A 25,073-nucleotide genomic window follows, 5' to 3' on the forward strand; every position below is an offset into this window, starting at 1 on the left:
TAACCACAATGGTGTCTAGAGGGGAATTCAGATCAGTCAGGCTCCTCAAATGTTCCCAATTGTTGTCAATTATAACAATATTATTTTTTTTTATATTCTTCAATTTTACATTTACTCACATTCATTTTCATTTTATTTTTTGTCAAATATTGGACACATATTTATATATATTTATTTATTCAGTTTTATTCACATATTTTTTTCACACTTATTTTTCACATAAATATTTACACATTGTACATCAATTCATCCATATAATTTAATTAACTATATTTACATTTTCTTTTATACTTAGGATGAATTTCCTTATCTGTGTGAATTTTCTTATCTGGTTTACATCCTTTACATCCTGGTTTTCTTGCACATTATGACATATGAATTATTTTATTTGTGGACAAGAGGGAGGAAACCAGTTTGATTATTTAATATGTCATTACATTTAATATGTCAATTCATGTAATTTGTTTGCATATATTTTTTTCTTCTTTTAATAGAAGTATTGTGATAAAATTGTCTTTCAGGTATGTTGGTTGAGGGTTGTTAAGCTACATATGAAAGGCGTCTTCTGGTAAATTGATTTGAGGTGTGTTAATTACCTCTAGATTGGCTCCAGTTGGTATGTTGCCTTCATATGCAGCTATCTCACCAACATCCTATGTGTGGTTATGAGTAAGCGATCTCCAGTATTGTGAAACGCGTCAACCTGTCGCATGTCCCTGTGATGTACTGTCTGCAATTTATCCATGGTGAGGAATAAATGCTTCGATGTTTTCATCAAGTTCCTGAGTGTGATCATTTTTTTCTCTTTTGATCTGCATAAATGGCTCCTTGTGAGGAAAGGAAGTCCTCCTCTTCCTCCCGCTGTTCCGCCTCAAGTGCCCTGTCCATGATTCCACTAAGCATGTGCTCCAGCAGGAAGGCTAGAGGGATAGTGTCACTGATGCATGCATCGTCGTGGCTCACCATTCTTGTGGCCTCCTCAAATGGTGACAGGACAGTGCATGCATGCTTTATCAGCAGCCACTGGTGTGGTGAAAAGAAGCCAAGCTCCCATAAGCCTGTCCTTGTGCCATACTCACACAGGTACTCATTGATGGCCCTCTGCTGCATGTGCAGCCACTGCAGCATTGCCAATGTTGTGTTCCACTTGGTGGGCATGCCACAAATGAGGCAGTTGGTGGGCAGGTTGAATTCCCTTTGAATGTCAGCCAGCTGAGCACTGGCATTGTATGACCACTGGAAATGGCCACAGACTTTTCTGGTCTGCCTCAGAAGATCTTGTAAGCCCAGGTACCTGTTCAAGAAATGCTGCACCACCAAATTCAGGACATGTGCCAAGCATGGAACATGTGTCAAGTGTCCCTGTCGGAGGATGGAGCGAAGGTTGGTGCCATTGTTGCATACAACCATTCCTGGCTCAACCTGCCATGGCGTCAACCACCTTTGATCCTGCCCCTGCAGAGCTGACAGAATCTCTGCCCCAGTGTGGCTCCTGTCTCCTAGAAAGACCAACTGAAGCACTGCATAGCTCCTTGAACGCTTAGGGAGCACTGCTGGTTCACGAGAGACATATAGCGGAAGAGAGTAAAAAAACCCCAAGAAATTCTTTAAGTATATAAATAGCAAGAAAGCGAGGCCAGAACACATTGGCCCCATAAAAGACGACAAAAGAAATCTGGCCACAGAGGACAGAGAGAAGGCGAAAGTGTTAAATAATTTCTTCTCTTCAGTCTTCACAAAAGAATTGGGGGGCTACACTAACCCAGCTTGTAATGCTAAACCAAATAATACACCTCAGGAAGTACCCCCATGGCTAAAAGAGGATAGACTTAGAACGAAACTAGAGAAGCTTAACATAAATAAATCACCGGGAGCGGATGGCTTTCACCCCAGGGTTCTTAAAGAGCTCATCCAGGTGATAGTCAGACCATTATTCATGATCTTTAAGGATAGTCTACAGACAGGTATGGTGCCAGCTGATTGGAAAAAAGCTAATGTGGTACCAATATTTAAAAAAGGGCCAAGATATATCCCGGGTAACTATAGGCAGGTCAGCCTAATATCAGTAGTCTGCAAGATTTTGGAGGGGAGGTTAAGAAATTACTTACAAGACTTCAGTAATGAAAACGGTATTATTAGTAGTAATCAGCATAGATTCATGAAAAACCGTTCTTGCCAGACCAATCTATTATGATGAAGTGATTTGCCATCTAGATAAAGGAAGGCCGGGTGTGGAAAGTGGGGTCCCCCAAGGTTCTGTCCTGGGACCAATCCTGTTTAATTTATTCATAAACGACCTAGAGGAGGGAATATCTAGCACAATCTCGGTATTTGCCAATGATACTAAACTAAGCATGCCAATATCTTCGAAACAGGATGCGGAAACCTTACAAGCGGACCTGAACAAAATAATGGGGTGGGCAACTACATGGCAGATGAGGTTTAATGTTGAAAAATGTAAAGTAATGCAATTGGGCATCAGAAACACGAAAGCAAGCTACTCGCTAGGAGGGGGAACCTCTGGGTGAATATAAGATGGAAGAGGACCTGGGGGTCCTGGTGGACAACAGGCTTGGCAGTGGCATGCAATGCCAAGCCACTGCAAGCAAAGCCAACAAAATACTGGCATGTATAAAAAAAGAGGATTCAATCCAGAAATAAAGAGATTATTCTCCCACTCTACAAGTCCCTGGTCCGGCCACACCTGGAGTATGCCGTCCAGTTCTGGGCACCGGTCCTCAGAGAGGATTTGCTGGAACTGGAGAGAGTCCAGAGAAGGGCAACAAAAATAATTAGGGGAATGGAGGACATCAGCTATGAGGAAAGACTCTGGGCACTGGGCTTATTCTCTGGAGAAGAGACACTTGAGGGGGGATATGATATCAATGTACAAATCCTGTACTGGTGAGGAGGACCCTAGCATAAGGAACAAACTTTTCAGAGAAAGGGAATACAATAAGACACGGCCACTCACTAAAACTAGAGGAAAAATGGCTTAACCTAAAAATACCTAAGGGGTTCTTTACTGTCACAGCAGTAAGGATCAGCAGGGAGCATCGATAGCTTAAAAAAACTATTAGATGGGCACCTTAAAGACCACAACATACAGGGGTATACAATGTACGTTTAACATCAAATCACACTCACACATCATAGGTTGAACTGAATGGACTAATGTCTTTTTTCAACCTCACAAACTATGTAACTATGTAAGAGGACAATTCAGCACAAGAGGCCATAGATGAAGAAGAAGAGCAGAGGGTGGAGCAGACAGATGTGGCAGAATCATCACCAGCTTTTTGGAGGCGTGGTGGCGGAACAAGCTCCAGCACTAAACCCTATCCTGCATCCTTCCCAGCTGCCAGCAGAGTTACCCAGTGCGCCGTGAAGGAAAAGTAACGTCCCTGACCATGCCTGCTGGACCATGAGTCAGCAGTAATGTGAACCTTCCTGCTGACCGCTCTGTCCAACGAGGCCAAAACATTGCCTTCCACATGATGGTACAGAGCTGGAATGGCCTTACGTAAAAAGAAAATGTTCTTTTTGGAATCTGCCACTGTGGTACAGCACATTCTGAAAATTCACGAAAGAGGGCAGAGTCTACCAGATGAAAAGGCAGCAGTTATAAAGCTAGCAATGTGGCCAAGCTAGTATTTAGACACTGAACATGTGGATGGCTGGGACAGTATTTTTTTTACGGTTCAGCAACTGGAATAGTGAAATTTGCCTGGTGGTGAAGTCAGCAGGTGGTGTACTGCTAGCAGATTGGGTGCAAGTACCTGTGGCACCCATTGCTATACCATCATCCCTCTCAGTGCAGTTTTTTGAGAAGACTTGAGGTATAGTAGGGGTAGAGATCCCTGACGAGGAGCAAGGATACGTCTGCATTTTTTTATGATGTGGGTCTTTCAGGTGCTGTTGCCAACGGACTGCATGGCAGGTTGTCATATGTCTTGTCAAGCATGTGGTGCTTAAGCGGCTGGTGTTCTGGCCATGCTTAATCCACTTCAGACATAGATTGCAAACAGCAACGCTGCGGTCTGCAGCACATGTGTTGAAAAAAGCCCACACCAATAAACTTTTGGAAGTCAGCGGGGAGTTAGCAGCGCCCCGCACCTATGGAGCTCTGTGGTGTGATGCAATAGGGTGGCTGCCCTTAAGCCAGCCCCTGGAGGACATCCTGCCTTGTTGGAGTTGTACCTTCTCCTCCTCACTTTCCTCCTCTATTCTCTCAGGCACCAGAGTACAGTCAGTGATCTCATCATTCCCTCCCTCCTTGTCACTGGAGCATACTTGGCAGTATGCTGCAGCTGGGGGAACATGACTGCTAGTTTATCGTCCGTCATTGTTACCCCCTCTCTCTAGGCTCACAATATTCCCTTTCTCAACCTGGGAACCAACATTGGAGCATTCAGATGTTTTCGAATCGAGTCAATGATAACTGACACTATGATCGAATAATTCAGGTGACTCCTCCGTGCAAGATAGTGGGGCTACGGAAGGAGTAGCTGTGGACAAGGAGCCTGTGGAATAGGCCACTTTGGCAGCTGTGGTGGAGGGCAAACTAGTATGAGTCTGGGTGACAGAGGATGAAGAGGATGGGGACAGCTTAGTTATCCACTCCACCAACTCTTCTGCATGTTGTGGCTCAAAAACACAGCCAGCACCAGAAAAAAAGGACAAGCATGCTCCGCCTGCAGAGGATGCCCCATGTCTGTGACCACCAATTTTCGTAGTGGACACAGAGGCTTCTTGCCCTCTTTTAGTGACCTGTGAGCGTCTGCCTCTCCTTGTTGGTATTTCAGACATGATGGGGGTTTTTATAACTTTTTTATTATAGAATGTGGGATGGAAATATGGTGCTTGGGTACAAAAAGTTAGTGCTTGGTGCACTATAAACCATTTTATTATTGTTTTTTTATTTTTTTGGGGGGGGGATTTTTATAACATTTTATTACAGAGTGTGGGAAGGGAATATGGTTCTTGGGTGCAATACTTTTGTGCTTGGTGCACTATAAACCGTTTTATTATAGTTTTAAAATAATTAAAAATAACTTAATAAATCCAAAAAAAAGAATACCCCTGCTTACGCAGAAGGAATAGCACCTGCAACGCAGAAGGGGGAACAGCATTTATGCCCTAAATATTATTAGTGCTGTTGTGCCTCGAAAAAAAAACACACGGCTTACGCAGAAGGGATAGCACCTGTGAGGCAGAAGGGGGGACAGCAATTATGCCCTAAATATTATTAGTGCTGCTGTGACATGAAAAAAAAAACACACTGCTGACGCAGAAGGAATAGCACCTGTGATGCAGAAGGGGGGAACAGCAGTTATGCCTAAATATTATTAGAGCTTCTGCACCACAAAAAAACCCCCTGCTGACGCAGAAGGAATAGCATCTGCCAAACAGAAGGAGGGACAGCAATTATGCCCTAAATATTATTAGTGCTGCTGTGCCACGTAAAAAAAAAAAAAAAAACTGCTGACGCAGAAGGGGGGACAGCAATTATGCCCTAAATATTATTAGTGCTGCTGCATCACAAAAAAACCCCCTGCTGACGCAGAAGAAATAGGACCTGTGAGGCAGAAGGGGGGACAGCAATTATGCCCTAAATATTATTAGTGCTGCTGCCCCACAGAAAATAAACCCTGCTGACGCAGAAGGAATAGCACCGGCAATGCAGAAGGGGGGACAGCAATTATGCCCTAAATATTATTAGTGCTGCTGTGCACAATATATCGTTGGATAAAAAAGAAAAAAAAGGGATTAGTGGGGTGACACAGACATGTTGTATACACCAGCACTTCAGTGGCACCACTACACTGTGTTACACAAGAATCAGCACAGCACTACACTGCACTGACTGCATTAAACTGGCTGAAAGCACAATCCACTAACTACCTGCCTAATCTCCACTCCTAACACACTACACACGGCTACCGTGTAAGCAGCCTTATATAGTGTGGGGAGTGCACCCTGCCTTTGGCCAATCATGGCTCTGACAGGACATTGTGCTGTGATTGGCCAAAGCATACAGGTCAGGTGCATGCTTTGGCCAATAACAAGCACTTAATGCAATGCAATTGCGCAGTGCATTCTGGGACGCTCGTCAGCAAGCGAACTTACCGCTGATCACGCCGGCTATTCGTGTGTTCAGTGAACACACGAACACCCGATGTTCGAGTCCAATGTACGTTCGACTTGAAAAAAAAAGCCATCACTACCACATACACTCTTAGAGTTTTGTTTGTTCAAGAAAAAATTCCTTTCCTGCTCCTTCAAATTTTCTCATCACTGCATCAAAAAACAAACATCGATTTGACCCCACTAGTGGTTAGAAAAACGAAAAAACTTTCTTAGAACTTTCTTTTCCTAAAGCCACGTACACACGTACTGATTGTCGGCCGTAAATATTCGGCCGACGACCGTTCGGCCGATTGTAGGCTTGTTAGTATGATGCTTCCGACAGCCGACAGCGCATTTTCGACCGAACAGAATCTGTCGTGCAGACTTTAAAATTTTTGTTGGCCGACACCAGAACGGCCGATTGTTCCTCAGTCAGTACAGATTTCGGCCGACAGACAGCAGATTAGCAAGACTGGGCATGCTCAGAAAAGAAAAAAAGACAAGGAAAGTTAACCATCACATGACATCACTTCTGCAGTCGGCTGTTGTTGGCCGACAAAATTCGTGTGCAGTCTTTTGCAGTTTTCAGCAGACACGACAGCCCTGGACAAAAGACGGCCGATCGTTCGGCCGACGATCATTACGTGTGTACGGGGCTTTAAGCTCAAACAGTCCAAGCTAATGGTGCAGGCAATCAAAAGGTTTTTTTTTTTTTTTGCTCTTTTTTCCGTTTGTTTTAAAATAAGAAAAAGCTTCATTTGTTGGGTAATGCACGCCATATAGACAAAGGATGTGGAAACATTTTAGGCGCAGCACAAGCACAACAGACACAAATACTTATGTATAGTGATATACATAAATGAAGGCAAACATCTGAGACCAAATTCAACCAGCCAAATGGGAAGACAGGTGCAGTGAAAAAGCAATAATGAACAAAAGAAGTGTGTATAGATAGCTCCAGGTGACAATCCTAGTAAAAGGACATCAGGCCATATGGCCTAGACCTACAGGTAAGGCAACAATGGTAAGCACTAAAGATAATTTACAGGAAAAGTGCAAATGGGCAGGGCAAACCACAGAATAATACAAATTCCGCCCAGCACTCTTTTTAGTTCATTAGCACAAAAAGCCTATTTGAACTGTTTCAAAATTTTATGTTAAAAACAGAGACTTTTTTGTTAAAAAAATTTGTTTTAAGAACATTTGTTCAATTTTTTTATCCTTAAGGGGTCAAAATAACTTTCCTTTTTGACCGAAGTGACAAAACAATTTGAAGTAGCAGGATAGACAATATTTTTTAAAAGGAATTTATTTCTAACAGTGTACAGTTTGCTTTTGGGAAAGTCTATTCTATACAAAATCGAGTGTTAAAAGCAAACGTTTTTTGAAGTACTTTCCAACAATATTCATCATGTCATCAAATGTACTAACGAGAATGTTCGTACGAACGTTTGTTCAAAACTTTGCTAGCCAGCTTTAATTGGGAACTCAAATACACTATATTATCAAAAGTATTGGGACGCCTGCCTTTACACACACATGAACTTTAATGGCATCCCGGTCTTAGTCTGTAGGGTTCAATATGGAGTTGGCCCACCCTTTGCAGCTATACCAGCTTCAACTCTTCTGATAAGGCTGTCCACAAGGTTTAGGAGTGCATCTATGGGAATGTTTGACCATTCTCCAGAAGCGCATTTGTGAGGTCAGGCACTGATGTTTGGATGAAAAGGCTTTGCTCGCAGTCTCTGCTCTAACTCATCCCAAAGGTGTTGTATCAGGTTGAGATCAGGACTCTGTGCAGGTCAGTCTAGTTCCTCCGCCGTAAACTCGCTCATCCATGTCTTTATGGACCTTGCTTTGTGCACTGATCCAAGTCATTTGGTGGAGGGGGATTATGGTGTGGGGTGGTTTTTCAGGGGTTAGTCTTGGCCCCTTCATTCCAGTGAAGGGAACTCTTAGGGCGTCAGCATACCAAGACATTTTGGACACTTTCATGCTCCAAACTTTGTGGGAACAGTTTGGGGATGGCCCGTTCCTGTTCCAACATGACTGCACACCAGTGCACAAAGCAAGGTCCATAAAGACATGGATGAGCGAGTTTGGGGTGGAGGAACTTGACTGACCTGCACAGAGTCTTAACCTCAACCCGACAGAACACCTTTGGGATGAATTAGAGTGGAGATTTTTTTTTTTTGCGCTATAAACAAAAAAGAGCGACAATTTTGAAAAAAAAAAAAAAAAAAGCTATATTTTTCACATTCTGCTATATAAAATTCTCCACAAAAAAATTTAGAAATCAAAATTTAACATTTTAGGCCAATTTGTTTCCTGCTACATATTTTTAAAAAATCGCAATAAGCGTATTTTGAGAGTTTGTGCAAAAGTTATTGTGTCTACTAACTACAGGAAAGATTTATGTCATTTTTATTGTTTTTTTTTTACTAGTAATGGCGGCAATCTGCTATTTTTTGTGGGACTGCAACATTGCGGCGGACCCTGATTGATATTTTTGACACTTTTGGGGGTACCACTGACATTACTACAGTAATCAGTGCTAAAAATATGCACTGTTACTGTAATAATGACACTGGCAGGGAAGGGATTAACATTATGGGTGATCAAGGGGTTAAATGTGAACCTAGGGGAGTGATTCGAACTGGGGGGGGGGGGGGGCTTCTGAAATGACCGTAGCGACATGTGATATATAAAAGGATCACATGGGCTCTATGATCATTGCAGGGAGAAGAACGGTCAGCTGTGTTTGCAACAGCTAAACGTTCTTCTCTCTCAGCGGGTGTAACGCTCCGGCGTTTGTTTAGTGAACTGGATTTGCAGCTGCAGAATTTCCACTCAGTAGTCGTGTAGAGATGTGTTGAATCACCATATCCAACTCTCCAGACTCATCATTGTGGCCCAGCCTGACTCAGCATGCAAATATACAGGCACTCAGATAAGATGTTCCTGGAGTGATAGGTTGTATACGATAGTATAGAGGTGATGTGCTGAAAGGACAGGCGTGAGTAGTGATAGCAATGATAGGCACTCAATAGTAATGTTCAGGAGTGTTAGCAGATGGTGATAGATAGTATGCAGATAGGTTAGCAATCATGTACAAATAACAGGTGGTAGGGGACAGCAGATGAAGTGTACAGGAATTGCTAACTCAGTGCAAGGATATAGATGGTAGTAGACTCAAGAGCTAGCAATCTATGTAACAGTGCAGATGATAGAAATAGTAATGCATAGATAGCAACAGTCTTTAGTATGCAAGAGTAGATAGTGTAAGTTGATAGAAAGGAATCACCTGTGGGGTACTTATCACTAGTTGGTTTAGAGAGATGAGGGGTCCGGTATTGAGATAAGGATCAGGTAGCGAGATACAGGATCAGTAGCGAGATACAGGAAATAGCTGGAGGCTTCGGCAGCGTCAGACAAGGCTGTATAACAAGCGGTTTGCACGAACACCTTGTGAGTGAAAGCCGGCGATTGAAATAGCCGCTCAGAGCGGCGCCTAGTGATGACGTCATGAGAATTAAAGGGACAGGTAGCTATATGCGTTCCACCTACCTAAATGGTGGAACGCAATGCGGAAGAAATGGGCTGGAAGGGTACCGAAGGTACCAGAATCTTACAGTACCCCCCCCCTTAAGGCCGGCTCCGGAAGGCCTATAGCACTGGTCTCTCCGGGTATTTGGAGTGGAACCTTCGTATAAGCCTGGGAGCGTGAACATCAGAAGTATCCAACCAGGTGTCGTCTTGGGGTCCATAGTTTTTCTATCTTATGAGATATTGGAGTTTCCCTCTGTGGATACGAGAATCCAAAATCTCCTTAATCTCAAATTCTTCTCCGCCCTCAACTTGTACTGGAGGTGGAGGCGAGATGGTAGGTCTTATTCCTTGGTTGGGAACATGTGGTTTCAGTAGCGACACGTGAAAGATGGGGTGTATTTTAAGATCTGCCGGTAAGGTGAGTTGAACTGCAGCTTTCCTAGTGAGCTTCTCAATTGGGAAAGGTCCTAGAAACAAAGGCCCAAACTTTTTACTGGGGATCTTTAACCTTAAGTTTTTCGTAGATAGCCAAACGAGATCCCCAATAGCATATTGAGGAGAAGGTCTTCTACGGAGGTCGTAGTACCTTTTTTGTTGGCTATGAGCATGTGTGATGGTGGTGTTAAGTAAACCCAGAGAGTCTTTTATTTGGGTAAGATAGTCAGAGGCTACTGGGTTACTTGATGGCAGTATGCGTGGTGGAAGAAGTGTGGGATGAAACCCATAGTTTAGGTAGAATGGACTTTGCTTAGTAGTACTGTGGGTTGCGTTATTGTAAGCAAATTCTGCCAGAGGGAGGAGGTCCACCCAATCATCCTGTAGGTATGAGGTGTAGCAACGCAAGTATTGTTCAATGCACTGGTTGACTCTTTCAGTTTGTCCATTGGTCTGAGGGTGGTAGGGAGAAGTAAGTTTTCGCTCAATTCGTAGTATATGACATAGAGCTTGCCAAAACTTGGAGATGAACTGTGAACCTCCGTCAGATAAAAGAGTCTTTGGAATTCCATGTAGCTTGAACACATGTTTCACTAGTAATTCCGCTGTTTCCTTAGATGAAGGTAGTCTGCGAATAGAAATGAAATGTGCCATCTTTGTCAGATGGTCCACTGACACTAGAATGGTAGTAAATCCTTTGGAAGGTGGTAATTCTACTATAAAGTCTAAGGACACAACTTTCAATGGAACTTTGGGTATTGGTAGACTGCAAAGTAGACCAGATGGTTTACTAGTGTCAATTTTGGACCTTGCACAGATGTCACATGAGGAAACAAATTTTTGTACAGACGTCTTCATATCAGGCCACCAAAATTGCCTGGTGAGCAAATTGAATGTCTTAGTCATACCCATATGTCCTGCCATAGGTACGTCATGTGATAATTCCAAGATCTTGGTACGCATACCAGGAGGTATGTAGAGTTTGTCGTTAAAGTAGAGGAAGCCTTCTGCATCAGCACTTAGTTGTGGTGGTGGTGAATCCAGTCCTATACTGTGCAGAATCTCTTCCTTCAAGGAACGAACAACACCAATAATACGGTCATGGGGTATTATAGGAAGTGAAGGGATTTCGGCGCAGTTATCTTCGGTTAGCCGTGATAGCGCATCCGCTTTTTTGTTTTTGTCTGCAGGCGTGTAGGTCACTAGGAAGTTGAATCTAAGGAAGAATAATGACCAACGTACCTGCCGGTGGGAAAGGGTCTTGTTGGTCTGAAGGTATTGGAGATTCTTATGATCTGTATATATGAGTATTGGCAATCGAGTACCTTCAAGTAAATGTCGCCAATTTTCTAGTGCTCATTTTATGGCAAGCAACTCTTTTTCACCCACTGGGTAATTCACCTCTGGGCTACTTAGTGATTTAGAGAAAAAAGCAACTGGGTGGAGTGGTGAAGTATTGGTTGGTCGTTGGGAAAGAACTGCTCCTACAGCCATATTTGACGCATCTACCTCCAGGATGTATTGGAGGGATGGGTCTGGATGGCGTAGTATGGGAGCAGAAGTGAAGCTTGATTTTAACAAGCGGAAAGCTTTATTTGCTTCTTCAGACCATTTGAATGGTTTCTTTACACTTGTAAGTTGTGTGAGCGGTCTCACAATAGAAGAGAAGTTCTTGATGAACTTCCTATAGAAGTTTGAAAATCCAAGGAATCGTTGTAATGCCTTACGAGTTGTTGGTACAGGCCAATCCAGTATACACGATATCTTGCTCATATCCATCTTGATACCGTTCTTAGTTATGATGTATCCTAGGAATAGTACTTCTTCCTTATGAAATAGGCATTTTTTCAATTTTACGTATAAATTGTGTGCGAGTAATCTGGATAGCACAAGTCTTACATGTCTTACATGTTCGGACAAGGACTGAGAATAAATGAGTATATCATCCAGATATACCACAACACAAACATCAAGTAAGTCTCTGAAGATGTCATTTATAAATCGCTGAAATGCTGCGGGAGCATTACACAACCCAAAAGGCATCACTAGATATTCGAATAATCCGTATCTGGTTCTGAATGCCGTCTTCCACTCATCCCCATTACGGATTCGGATGAGGTTGTATGCCCCTTTTAGGTCCAATTTTGAAAAGTAGGTAGCTCCGCGCACTTGTTCAATGAGTTCGGGAATGAGAGGTAAAGGATAGCGATCCTTTATCGTAATGGTATTTAATTGCCTATAGTCAATAATAGGCCTGAGACTTAAATCCTTATTGCGGACAGAGAAAAGTCCTGCAGCTGTGGAAGAAGTAGAGGGTCTAATAAACCCTTTCGCTAAATTCTCATCCAAGTATTCCTTGAGATGAGAAAGTTCACCCTGAGAAAGAGGATAAACATGACCGAAAGGTAGTTTACTATTAGGGAGTAGATCAATAGAACAATCGTAATCCCTATGGGGAGGCAATACTTGAGCATTTTTCTCAAGGAAGACTTCTGATAGATCCTGATAACATGGTGGTGGTGAAATTTCATCTGACACCATGGACAGGATTTTTTTATATGATTGAAGTTTACACGTGGTCTCGCAGTAGTGAGAGGGGAAGGTTAAAGTCCGTGTTTTCCAATCAATGATTGGTTGATGTATGTGTAACCAGGGAAGTCCCAAAATAATGGGAAAATGTGGTGAAGGTAATACATCAAAAGTGGTGGTCTCAGCATGAGACTCGTTAGCAGTAAGGAGTGCTTGTGTCTGATTGGTAATTGGACCAGAAGATAACGGAATACCATTAATAAAACTAACAGAGACAGGTTTAGATTTTGAAATAAAAGCTATTTTATTTAAAGCAACAAAACTAGTGTCAATGTAGTTCCCACAAGATCCTGTGTCGATCATAGCCTTGGTGGTGATCCTATTGTGGTCCCACTGTAAGGTCAAATGAATAAAAAGATAGGGATTAGAAAAAGAAGTCGTTAATCCCCCCAGCAAGACATGTGAACACTCACCCTCTTTTGTGCGGACAAGGGGACAGACGCTTATCAAATGATCCGGGGAGGCGCAGTACATGCAGAGATTTTCAGATCTTCTCCTGGCTCGTTCAGTAGACGATAATGGTGGGCGTATGGTTCCTACCTCCATAGGAGTAGGGTCAACGGGCGAAACCCGAGAAGGATTGGATAATGGTACTCCCATTTTCTCAGCCTTTCTTTCTCGCAGTCACCTGTCAATATTGATGCTGAGTTGTATTAAGGCATCCAAAGTGCCAGGTAAATCCGCTCGGGCGAGCTCATCTTTAACGGCTTCTGATAACCCGAGTCTGAACTGGGTTCACAAAGATGCATCATTCCACCCTGAATCAAGGGTCCATCTTTTGAACTCTGCTACGAAGTCTTCAACAGGTCTCCTTCCTTGTTTTAAAGCCCTCAATTGGCTGTCAGCAGTACTCTGCCTATTTGGGTCTTCATATAGGCTAGCGAGTTCTGCTAAAAATAAAGGATAGGAGTTAAGAAGAGGGTCATTTTTCTCAAAGAGAGAGTCTGCCCAAGCCCGTGGATCACCCGACAAATATGAGATAGTGGTGCAGACTTTAATTTGGTCTGTAGTGTAAGTACAAGGTTTTAAATCAAAAAGCAATTGACATGCGTTTTTAAATTCACAAAATTTTTTCCGATCACCTGTAAACACTAGAGGAGGGTTTATTTTGGGCTCACGAGGTTGAGCAGCAGTGAGCTGTGAAACACGGGCTATCTGCTGTCTCAAAGTCTGATTTTCATTTTTCACTTCGGCAAGGAAAAGGATTAATGCATCTACCTTTTGTGTTAGTTGTAACACATGAGTGGCTAATTCTGCTGAATCCATTTGTTTTTTTCAGGTTCGTGCAATCTGTAACGCTCCGGCGTTTGTTTAGTGAACTGGATTTGCAGCTGCAGAATTTCCACTCAGTAGTCGTGTAGAGATGTGTTGAATCACCATATCCAACTCTCCAGACTCATCATTGTGGCCCAGCCTGACTCAGCATGCAAATATACAGGCACTCAGATAAGATGTTCCTGGAGTGATAGGTTGTATACGATAGTATAGAGGTGATGTGCTGAAAGGACAGGCGTGAGTAGTGATAGCAATGATAGGCACTCAATAGTAATGTTCAGGAGTGTTAGCAGATGGTGATAGATAGTATGCAGATAGGTTAGCAATCATGTACAAATAACAGGTGGTAGGGGACAGCAGATGAAGTGTACAGGAATTGCTAACTCAGTGCAAGGATATAGATGGTAGTAGACTCAAGAGCTAGCAATCTATGTAACAGTGCAGATGATAGAAATAGTAATGCATAGATAGCAACAGTCTTTAGTATGCAAGAGTAGATAGTGTAAGTTGATAGGAAGGAATCCCCTGTGGGGTACTTATCACTAGTTGGTTTAGAGAGATGAGGGGTCCGGTAATGAGATAAGGATCAGGTAGCGAGATACAGGATCAGTAGCGAGATACAGGAAATAGCTGGAGGCTTCGGCAGCGTCAGACAAGGCTGTATAACAAGCGGTTTGCACGAACACCTTGTGAGTGAAAGCCGGCGATTGAAATAGCCGCTCAGAGCGGCGCCTAGTGATGACGTCATGAGAATTAAAGGGACAGGTAGCTATATGCGTTCCACCTACCTAAATTGTGGAACGCAATGCGGAAGAAATGGGCTGGAAGGGTACCGAAGGTACCAGAATCTTACAGCGGGGAACAATCGCTGGTGTCAGGCCGAAATCGGAGCCGCCTGACACACGCATCGGCTTCCCCACTGGCGAGCGGGGGTGGGAGTGCGCTGACGGCGCACGCTCGCCCCCTAGCTTCCTGGGAGTGAGCGACGTATACCTACGTCGCTTTGCCCAGGAGCGGCTGCCTGCCGCTGTAAATGTGCGGTGGGCGGTCAGTAACTGATTAATGACCAGGCCATTTTTTGCAATTCGGTACTGAAGGTGGTTGGCTGAACCCCTCCTCTGATGACACTCGCAGGGAAGGGGTTAACTTTGCTGTCGATCAAGGGGTTAAATGTGTCCCTAGGGGCGTGGCTTGTGATGTAATCACAGAGACATGCGATCCTACATAGCAGGATCACATAGCCTCTGTGATTACTTTAGTGAGAATGACAGATGGCTGTGTTTACATCAGCCGTCTGTCCTTCTCTCACTGCAGCGGGAGATCGCGAGTGGCCGGCAGCCATCGGAGCTGCTGGTCACACGCACTGACTCCCCAGCCGACGAGGGGGGGCAGGAGCACGCCTCCGGCGGTGCGCAATCACCACCCTAGCTCCTCCCAGGCTAGCGCTGTACATGTAGACTGTCTGCTGTCGTACAACTGTGGCGAGCGGTTGGCAAGTAGTTAAAGTGGTTAAGGGGGCAAATCCTTCCGGTCCAGAATTGGTTAACATATTGTTACGGAACCATGAACCAGACGTACAACAACAGATAAGTGAAAATAAGAAGGCTTTATTGAAAATCAAGCTGTAAAGCAAAAGTCCAAACGGAAGGCGAAACCGAGGCAGAGTCCTTGCGAAGCCAGAGGTCAGGAACCAGGAGGGTAGTCAGACGAAGCCGGGATCAGGAACCAGCAGGGTAGTCAGGCGAAGCCAGGATCAGGAACCAGCAGGGTAGTCAGACGAAGCCAGGATCAGGAACCAGCAGGGTAGTCAGACGAAGCCAGGATCAGGAACCAGCAGGGTAGTCAGACGAAGCCAGGATCAGGGACCAGAAGCAGCAGCAGTCTTAGAAGCATGTGAACACAGGGGGACCAAGCAAGGAACTGAAGCCACAGACCTCCTATATATATGAGCTAGGCATCCAGCTCCTCCCAGTGGGAAGGAGGAGCCGCAGGGTGGGAGGCTACAAGAAACCCAGAAACCAAGATGGCCGCCAGCACATGTCAAACGAAGGAGAACAGCAAGAAGGTAAGACCATGACAGTACCTCCCCCTCAAGGGCCCCTCCTCCGCGGAGTAAAGAACGGTTTCTGAGGGAAGCGTGCGTGGAAGGCTCGGAGCAAGGCAGGAGCATGGACATCTGCGGAGGGAACCCAGGAACGCTCCTCTGGACCATAACCACGCCAATGAACCAAAAACTGCACCCGACCGCCGACCAGGCGTGAGTCCAGGATATTGCTCACCTCATACTCCTCACGATTGCCCACTTGGACCGGACGGGGCCGAGGAACCGAGGAAGTGAAACGATTACACACCAGTGGCTTCAACAGGGAGACATGAAACACGTTGGAGATCAGCATGCCAGGAGGAAGCGCAAGGGCATAGGCTACCGGGTTTACCCTGCGAAGCACTCGGAAGGGACCAACAAAGCGAGGCGCCAGCTTGGGAGTGGGCACTCGAAGGTTGAGGTTGCGGGTGGACAACCATACACGGTCTCCGGCCTGGTAGGAAGGAGCAGGCGCTCGTCTGCGATCAGCCTGGAGTCTCTGGCGCTGCGCAGAAACCTCAAGGGACTTCTGGATCTGTACCCAAGAAGCACGTAGGACGGAAAGGTGATCCTCCACAGCCGGAATATCCTGGGGAGAGAATACCTCCGGTAACACGGCAGGTTGGAACCCATAATTGGCCATGAAGGGAGACGTCCCAGAGGAAGAGTTCACCGCCGTGTTCCTGGCAAACTCAGCCCAAGGCAGGAGGTCAACCCAATTGTCTTGGTGATCGGAGACATAGCAACGAAGGAATTGTTCCAAGGCCTGATTGGATCGTTCTGCGGCCCCATTAGACTGAGGGTGGTAGGCCGAGGAGAAGGAGAGATGAATCCCCAACTGGGAGCAAAAGGCGCGCCAGAACCTGGACACAAACTGACTCCCCCGATCCGACACAATCTCCTTGGGCAAACCGTGCAACCGGAAGACCTCCCTGGCAAAAATCGTGGCCAACTCCTGTGCAGAGGGTAACTTCTTGAGAGGAACACAGTGGCACATTTTGGAAAATCGATCCACAATCATGAGAATGACCGTATGGCCTCGGGATGCAGGGAGGTCCACAATGAAATCCATCCCCAGGTGTGACCATGGGCGCTCCCCGGTGGCTATGGAAGGTGCCGAGGGGACTTACTCTGGGCACAAACGGAGCATGCCGCTACATATGCGGCGATGTCGGAACGTAGGGAAGGCCACCAGAACAGACGTGAAACAGCCCAGGACAGCTGATTCTTTCCAGGATGCCCCGCGGTCTTGGAGTTATGGTAGGTTCGCAACAACCGAGTGCACAACTCCTCAGGCACAAAACATCTGCTGTTGGGTCTCTCAGAGGGAGCACCAGATTGAGCCGCCAAAATCTGCTCACCCAGGGGAGAGGTCAGGCTGGTGCGAATGGCGGCCAGGATCTGATTCGGAGGTATGACCGAAGTCGGAATCGACTCCTCCCTGGACAGGTCGGAGTACTGCCGTGATAAGGCATCCGCCCTGTTGTTCTTGGAACCGGGTAGGTAGGAGACCACGTAATTAAAACGTGACAAGAACAGAGCCCATCTGGCCTGACGTGGTGTCAATCTCTTGGCCTCAGAAAGGTAGGTCAGATTCTTGTGGTCCGTCAGGATGAGGACCGGAACCACCGAACCCTCGAGCAAGTGCCTCCATTCTTTAAGGGCCTGCACGATGGCCAATAACTCCCTGTCACCAATCTGATAGTTGCACTCCGCGGAAGACAGTTTCCGGGAGTAAAACCCACAAGGAAGCAGAGGACCCTCTGGTGTTCTACGCTGAGACAGAAGGGCGCCTACTCCCGTCTCAGACGCGTCCACCTCGAGGACAAAGGGCAACCCAGGGTTGGGATGCGACAGAATCGGAGCCGACACAAAGGCGGACTTTAGAGCCTCAAAAGCTCGGATGGCCTCGAGCGGCCAGACCTGTGAATTACTGCCCTTCCTGGTCAGATCCGTGAGAGGCTTGGCTAGCATGGAAAAGTCCCTGATGAACTTCCGATAATAATTGGCGAAGCCCAAAAAGCGCTGCAGGGAGCGAAGACCACTGGGCTGGGGCCACTGTAAGACAGCCGAAACCTTCTCAGGATCCATGGAGAACCCCTCAGCGGAAATGATGTAACCTAAGAAGGTTACCTGGGATCGGTGAAATTCGCATTTCTCAAGCTTACCGAACAGCTTGTTCTCTCGTAACCGTTGCAACACTCGTCTGACATCCAGAATGTGGGTCTCCATGGATTCAGAATATACCAAGATGTCATCCAAATAGACCACCACACACTGCTGCAACAGGTCACGGAAAACATCGTTAATGAATTCCTGAAAGACTGCGGGCGCATTGCACAACCCAAAGGGCATAACCAAGGATTCATAATGACCGGTCCTGGTGTTAAACGCGGTCTTCCACTCATCGCCCGCCTTGATCCTTATGAGGTTATATGCCGGCCTCAGGTCGAGTTTGGTAAAGACCGTGGCCCCTTTAAGGCGATCGAACAGCTCGGAAATCAAGGGTATCGGGTAAGCGTTCTTGATCGTGATGCGATTGAGACCCCTGTAATCGATGCAAGGCCTCAACTCACCGCCCTTCTTTTTCACAAAGAAAAATCCAGCCCCTGCCGGGGACGAGGATTTGCGAATGTGTCCGTGTGAAAGCGCCTCCTTCACGTACTCCTCCATGGCCTCATTCTCCGCTACCGACAGTGGATAGACCTTGCCACGAGGAGGAACGGCACCAGGTTGTAACTCGATGGCACAATCGTATGGGCGGTGCGGAGGTAGGGCAACCGCGCGCACCTTATCGAATACATCCCGGTACTCCTCGTATTCAGGAGGCAACAGAGAGTCCGAGGAAGTACACAGCAACTTGACAGGCCCATGGATGCAACTAGCCCCACACTGCGGTGACCACGAGAGGATCTCGGCCGATCTCCAATCGAAAGTCGGATTATGCTTCTGGAGCCAGGGGTACCCCAAGACCACCGAGTAGTGTGGAGACGAAATAACCTGGAAGCAGACCGACTCTCTGTGAACGGCACCAATGGCTATCCCCACTGGAAGGGTCTCATGAGTCACGTGTGGTGGCAGAAGGGGTCTGCCGTCTATCGCCTCAAGAGCCAGTGGAGAACCTCGGGCCTGCAGAGGAATGGAATTGGCGGCAGCGAACACACTATCAATGAACAAACCACCAGCACCAGAGTCCACCAACGCCTGGGTCGTCACTGAGCCCCCGACCCAGGAGAGGACAACAGTGATCAGTGGTTTGTCAACACGGGAAACCGGGGACGAGGAGACTCCACCCAAGATCTGCCCCCGACAGGATCTCAGGTGCGAGCGTTTCCCGGACGGTTCGGACATGCCAACCGAAAATGCCCACCGAGACCACAGTACATGCATCGACCCTCGCGTCTTCGGAGTACCCTCTCCCCCTCGGACAGGCGAGCAAAGCCCAGCTGCATGGGTTCACCCCCAGCCAAGTCATCCCCAGGAGGCGTGGGAGGAGAGGGAGGCACGGGTGGGACAGCAAAGGTAGGCGCCAATCTGTTAGGAGGTCTCCGCAAACTCTCCTTAAAGGAAGGTCTCTCCCTGAGTCTGGTGTCAATCAAAATTAAGAAAGAAATAAGAGACTCGAGCTCCACTGGTAGGTCCTTAGCTGCAACCTCATCCTTCAAGGCATCCGAGAGACCATGAGAGAAAGCAGCGACCAGAGCCTCATTATTCCAGCCCACCTCTGCTGCCAGGGTACGAAACTCAATGGCGTATTCAGCTACGGATCGTGAACCCTGTCTGATGGACATAAGGAGCTTCGCAGCAGAGGCAGCACGAGCCGGCACATCGAATACCCTCCGAAGAGAAGCAACAAAACCGGAAAACTCGGCAACCACCGGATTGTTGTTCTCCCATAAAGGGCTGGCCCAGGCCAAGGCCCTGTCCGAGAGCAGCGAAATTAAGAAGCCCACCTTTGATCTCTCAGTAGGAAAGGCATGTGGCAGCAACTCGAAAAAAGGGCCTACCTGGTTAAGGAAACCTCGGCACTGAGTTGGCTCTCCCCCAAAGCGCTGTGGAAGGGGGGCAGAACCGGTCATACCCCGAAACACCGCAGGCGCAACAACAGGTGTCGGGGTAGACTCTGGCGCAACAACCGGAGCGGCAGTAGGAGCGGGCCCAGGAGCGACAACCGACCCATCGGCAACGGGAGCGAAATGAGCCGTGCGTTCCAGCAGGGTTTGCAACGCCACGGCGAACCGACCCAACAGGTGATCCTGCTGATCAAGTCTGGCAACCAGCGTGGGTAGCGAGGATGGCCCTGTACCGTCAGAATTCATGGCTTGGTCCTAATGTTACGGAACCATGAACCAGACGTACAACAACAGATAAGTGAAAATAAGAAGGCTTTATTGAAAATCAAGCTGTAAAGCAAAAGTCCAAACGGAAGGCGAAACCGAGGCAGAGTCCTTGCGAAGCCAGAGGTCAGGAACCAGGAGGGTAGTCAGACGAAGCCGGGATCAGGAACCAGCAGGGTAGTCAGGCGAAGCCAGGATCAGGAACCAGCAGGGTAGTCAGACGAAGCCAGGATCAGGAACCAGCAGGGTAGTCAGACGAAGCCAGGATCAGGAACCAGCAGGGTAGTCAGACGAAGCCAGGATCAGGGACCAGAAGCAGCAGCAGTCTTAGAAGCATGTGAACACAGGGGGACCAAGCAAGGAACTGAAGCCACAGACCTCCTATATATATGAGCTAGGCATCCAGCTCCTCCCAGTGGGAAGGAGGAGCCGCAGGGTGGGAGGCTACAAGAAACCCAGAAACCAAGATGGCCGCCAGCACATGTCAAACGAAGGAGAACAGCAAGAAGGTAAGACCATGACACATATAAAAAAAATCTGTCAGGCTAGTTTTACCCAAGTCAATTGATGAGTCGACTTGGGTACAATCTGCTTGGCCATAGATGGATGAAATCTTGGCCAACCCCTGCCGTCCCTTCTTGGTTAACTGGGTAATTGGTGCAACCACCTTGGAAAAGTCTCTTATTAACTTTCTGTAGAAGTTGGCAAATCCAAGAAATCGTTGAATTTCTTTAACATTCCTAGGAGCAGGCCACTCCACCACTGCTTTAATCTTATCAGGGTCCATGCTCAACCCTTCAGGGGAGATTATTTACCCCAGGAACTGAATCTTGGTCTGTTCAAATTTGCATTTCTCCAATTTGATGTACAGCCGATTCTTCCTCAGGCGCTCTAAAATAATGGATACGTGTTTGCGATGTTCCTGTAGAGAATCTGAAAAGATAAGAATATCATCTAAATAAGCAATCACAAAAAAATCAACAAAAGTGGAGTTAAACTCAATATACTATATATAAATATATAAATATATATATATATATATATATATATATATACATACTGTTGATATGTTTTAATACTCCTTTCCCCTGCATTAGCCAGCATGTATAATGCATAAAAACAAGATGTTGAGAGTAACCGCGCAACGTACCGGAATAGGATTCGCCATAAGCCTGTCACATGTAGTGTGTAAATATGCTCCAAAGATACAATATAGCAAGGCCAGGAAAAATACTTTTGGAGGCATTTAATAGAACAAAAACTAAACCTTTTTCGACCAGGGTGCCCAGACACCCTGGGGTGCCTTGAGGTTTCTTCAAGGGTGCCCTGGCAAAATACCTAAAAATTGCCCAAAAGTTGTATACAAGCCAGAATGTGGATGAAGCCTGCCTTTTAGGTACACCAAGCAACAGGTTTTCATTGTGTACCATTACAACCTTCTAGCTGCCGGTGTCCTAACAACCAATGCATCAACAGTTGATAAGGAGGATGTCAGTCACCTGCATAGCATCCTTGTTTGACCATCCCTTGCTTCTCTCCATCGGTGGTTGGGGTCACATTAGCTGAGTGATGGAGAAACATTGGAAAACTAGTCAGTATCAGTTTGCAAAAGTCTATTTTTTTTTTTTTTTTTGGAAGAATAAATTTCTTCTAACGTTGGGTTTCCTACCTGTGTGGATGTTGCTGCATTATGTAAAACTATTAGAATAGTTTTTACATTTAGGATGGGGTGCATCAAGACTGTCCATAGTTTTTAAATGTTGCCTTGAAATTGTCCATAATTTTTAAAGGTTGCCTCGAGATTGTCCAAAATTTCCAAAGGGTGCCTTGACTGAAAAAAGGTTGAAAAACACTACATTAGACACACCACCCACAGGCACTTTGTTTGAAATCCTAGCAAATGATTCACCAGATTTAGTGCCTATATTATCAGGACATGTATACAGCACACACTAGACATTAAGGTGTGGTTGGGTAGATACTGTAGATGTTAGCAATCTGATTGTCCAAAGATATTCTTGAATTACCAGGGTGTGATGTTTATGTCAATGCACCGAGAAGGGGAGCTCAGCCAGGAAAATAACGACATTGGAAAACATTATCAGTACAAATTATTGGTATTTTTCCTGAGATAGACCAAACATGGGTATTTGGTGCAGTCTTTTGCCCATAGACATTAAAGCGGAGTTCTACCCAAAAGTGGAATCTCTGCTTTACTGCTTTCTCCCCTCCTCTGGTGATCTACACTATATTTCCAAAAGTATTGGGACGCCTGCCTCTACATGCACATGAACTTTAATGGCATCCCAGTCTTAGTCCATTAGGGTTCAATATTGAGTTGGCCCAACCTTTGCACCTATAACAGCCTCAACTCTTCTGGGAAGGCTCTCCACAAGGTTTAGGAGTGTGTCTATGGGAATGTTTGACCATTCTTCCAGAAGTGCCATCCCCAAACTGTTCCCACAAAGTTGGGAGCAAGAAATTGTCCAAAATGTCTTGTTATGCTGACACTTTAAGAGTTCTCTTCACTGGAACTGCAGGGCCAAGTCTAACCCCTGAAAAACAACCCCACACCATAATCCCCCCTCCACCAAATGATTTGGACCAGGGCACAAAGCAAGGTCCATAAAGACATGGATGAGCGAGTTTGGGGTGGAGAAACTTGACTGGCCAACCCAATAGAACACCTTTGGGATGAATTAGAGTGGAGACTGTGAGCCAGGCCTTCTCTCTAACATTAGTGCTTGACCTCACAAACACGCTTCTGGAAGAATGGTCAAACATTCCCATAGACACACTCCTAAACCTTGTGGACAGCCTTCCCAGAAAAGTTGAAGCTTTTATAGCTGCAAAGGGGGACCAACTCAATATTAATCCCTACGGACTAAGACTGGGATGCCACTAACGTTCATGTGCGTATAAAGGCAGGCGTCCCAATACTTTTAGCAATATAGTCTATGTACTGTATATTGCAGGGATGTTATCGAACTTTAATGCAGATTCCTGCATTGTTTGTCTGTATCCATGTGCCAAATTAATGTAAATAGAAGTGATTTTATAATGAATTCAATTAGCTGCTGTACTTGCAGTGTTCTGATGAGGAAAGTGGCAGGGTCTGCTTACCTTTAAACGTGATTTTTCTTTGGAAGTATCTCACCAAAAATGACATTTTTGTTACAGGGGATACCCAAAATGTGACTAACTGTATATCTTAGTGCAGACTTTGGGGAAAATCAGTGAGCCAATCACACAAGCAGGAAATGACATATCTGTTGGGGGGGGGGGGGGGGTCGTTCTGTACACCATCTGTGTACCAGGTGCCTCCAGGTTGCCATATTGCATTTTACAGAAAATTCCAGTGCTGCAGATTGAAAAGGAAAGGTTGTTTTTAATAACATCAAATTACAATATGACTTGTGTAACAATTGTATGATTTGCGGTTTTCGGGTTTGCCTCTTCGTTGACTTGGTCTGTTTACCTGGGACTATGCTGAAAACTGCTTTCAATCAAAACTATTTCTTTCCCTTTTTTCTTGAGTGTATGTCACCATTTAAACTTCTATTCCATTTGATTATAATTTATTTATGCTTATATATTTTTTTTATATATACATTTGGCAATTGTTCATTTTTTTTTACCTATATCTATTTGCCCCATGCTATCATCCTGCCCAGATTTTCATGATTATGGTTGTGGTTGCTGTTCACTGGCTATATTCCCTTGGCTTTGGATGGCTAGGTTTCCCTGGGCGAGTGTGTGATCTACGTTTCGTTCCTTGACCCAGTTTTTTGCCTCCCCATCCACTAGATGGCTATGGTGGATGTTTTGGGCTTGACTGGTGGATGAGTGGCACCTGTACAAGTGATCACACACTCGACCGGCGCCCCTAAGTGGTACTGCGCATGCGCTGATTGAAGCATGCACAGTCTGAGATCGTGTCTGGTGACGTCATACACCGGCTGCACTTGTGCAGCCTTGGGGGGGGCGGCCAGGCAGGACTCAGGAGGGTATTTATTAGGGATCGACAGATTATCGGCAATGCGGATATATCGGGGGCCGATATGCACTTTCCCCGATATATCGTAATTGGCTCCTGAGGTTACCGATATTGCCGATATTTCGGGAAAGTGCTTGCACCTGTGTGATGCTTGCAGCTAGAGGCATCACCCCGGTACCGGCATCCATAGCTGACGGCCGGCTGTAATGAGAACCGATGCGGCTGAGAAGCCACTCGGCTGTCATTACAAGGAGCGGGAGTGGACATCCCCCCCTCCCGCCGCCTTCCGCGGCTCGCCCGGGTCTCCCATCCCACCCGGAGACCCAGGCACCCTACCTGCATGGCCGATGAAGAGAAGACCCGATCATAGTCGCATTCGACTCTGATCGGGTCTCCATGTAAAAACCCGGAAGTGATGTCATGACATCACTTCCGGGTACTCGGCGGCAAATTAAAAAAAATGCGAGCATTCAAAACAGCCAAACTTGGCATTTTGAATCGTTTAAGTGCAGAGGAGGGGTTTGGGGTCTTTTAGACCCCCAGATCCCTCCACAAGAGTACCTGTGAAAAATAAAAAATAAATTTTTTTTTAAATGTCCGAAAATATCGGCCGATACCTATATCCGATGATCAAAATATCGGTATCGGTACTAAAAAAACGATATCGGTTGATTACTAG

This window comes from Pelophylax lessonae, assembly GCF_965119305.1.
Source record: "Pelophylax lessonae genome assembly, chromosome: 1".
NCBI classification, from domain to species: Eukaryota; Metazoa; Chordata; class Amphibia; order Anura; family Ranidae; genus Pelophylax; species Pelophylax lessonae.